Source organism: Arachis hypogaea, chromosome 15 (assembly GCF_003086295.3).
Source record: "Arachis hypogaea cultivar Tifrunner chromosome 15, arahy.Tifrunner.gnm2.J5K5, whole genome shotgun sequence".
Lineage (NCBI taxonomy): Eukaryota > Viridiplantae > Streptophyta > Magnoliopsida > Fabales > Fabaceae > Arachis > Arachis hypogaea.
The window spans coordinates 123488678-123490472 of record NC_092050.1 but is presented as its reverse complement, the minus strand read 5'-3'; the positions used below and the strand labels follow the sequence as shown (position 1 = coordinate 123490472).

Genomic DNA, 1795 nt, shown 5'->3' with positions numbered 1-1795 from the left:
GGAAGATCCTCATCAGTTCTTAGCTGAATTCTTGCAAATCTGTGACACTGTCAAGACCAATGGGGTTGACCATGAAGTCTACAGACTTATGCTTTTTCCTTTTGCTGTAAGAGACAGAGCTAGGACATGGTTGGACTCACAACCTAAAGAAAGCCTGAACTCTTGGGAAAAGCTAGTCAATGCCTTCTTGGCAAAGTTCTTTCCACCTCAAAAATTGAGCAAGCTTAGAGTGGAAGTCCAAACTTTCAGACAGAAGGAAGGTGAATCCCTCTATGAAGCTTGGGAAAGATACAAGCAATTAATCAGAAGATGTCCTTCTGACATGCTTTCTGAATGGAGCATCATAGGAATTTTCTATGATGGTCTGTCTGAACTATCCAAGATATCATTGGATAGCTCTGCTAGAGGATCTCTTCATCTGAAGAAGATGCCTGCAGAAGCTCAGGAACTCATTAAAATGGTTGCAAATAACCAATTCATGTACACTTCTGAAAAGAATCCTGTGAATAATGGGACAAATCAGAAGAAAGGAGTTCTTGAGATTGATACTCTGAATGCCATATTGGCTCAGAATAAAATATTGACCTAACAAGTCAATATGATTTTTCAGAGTCTGTTTGAAATGCAAGTAGCAACAGGCAGTACTAAGGAAGCTTCCTCTGAAGAAGAAGCTTATGATCCTGAGAACCCAGCAATGGAAGAGGTGAATTACATGGGAGAACCCTATGGAAACACCTATAATCCTTCATGGAGAAATCATCCAAATCTCTCATGGAAGGATCAACAGAGACCTCAACAAGGTTTCAACAACAATAATGGTGGAAGAAACAAGTTTAGCAATAGCAAGCCTTTTCCATCATCTTCTCAGCAACAGACAGAGAACTCTAAACAGAGCCATTCTGATTTAGCAACCATTGTCTCTGATCTAATCAAAACCACTCAAAGTTTCATGACTGAAACAAGGTCCTCCATTAGAAATTTGGAGGCACAAGTGGGTCAGCTGAGTAAGAAAATTACTGAACTCCCTCCTAGTACTCTCCCAAGCAATACAGAAGAGAATCCAAAGAGAGAGTGCAAGGCCATAAACACGTCTCACATGGCCAAACCTGGAGAGGAGGAAGAGGCAGTGATATCCACTGAGGAAGACCTCAATGGACGTCCACTGACCTCCATGGAGTTCCCTAAAGAGGAACCATGGGAATCTGAGACTCACATTGAGACCATAGAGATTCCATTGAATTTACTTCTGCCATTCATGAGCTCTGATGAGTATTCTTCCTCTGAAGAGGATGAAGATGTTACTGAAGAGCAAGTTGCTAAGTACCTTGGAGCAATCATAAAGCTAAATGCCAAGTTGTCTGGTAATGAGACTTGGGAGGATGAACCTCCATTGCTCATCAAAGAACTGGATGACTTGACTAGGCAGAAATTACCTCTGAAGAGACAAGACCCTGGAAAATTCTCCATCTCTTGTACCATAGGCACCATGACCTTTGAGAAGGCTTTGTGTGACCTGGGATCAAGTATAAACCTTATGCCTCTCTCTGTAATGGAGAAGCTAGGGATCATTGAGGTACAAGCTGCAAGAATCTCACTGGAGATGGCAGACAATTCAAAGAAATAGGCTTATGGACTTGTAGAGGATGTCTTGGTAAAGGTTGAAGACCATTACATCCCTGCTGATTTCATAATCATAGAGACTGGGAAGTGTATGGATGAATCCATCATCCTTGGCAGACCCTTCCTAGCCACAGCAAAAGCTGTGATTGATGTTGACAGAGGAGAATTGATCATT

At 41.8% G+C, this 1795-nt stretch overlaps 1 non-coding gene across 1 annotated transcript; it reads right to left on the bottom strand.

The window, feature by feature from the left end:
* Positions 1–220: 220 nt before the first annotated feature.
* On the bottom strand, positions 221–328 carry LOC112753938 (small nucleolar RNA R71). The gene has a single exon (XR_003178298.1). It is a non-coding gene; the product is annotated as a small nucleolar RNA R71 (small nucleolar RNA).
* Between the last annotated feature and the right edge of the window lie 1467 nt (positions 329–1795).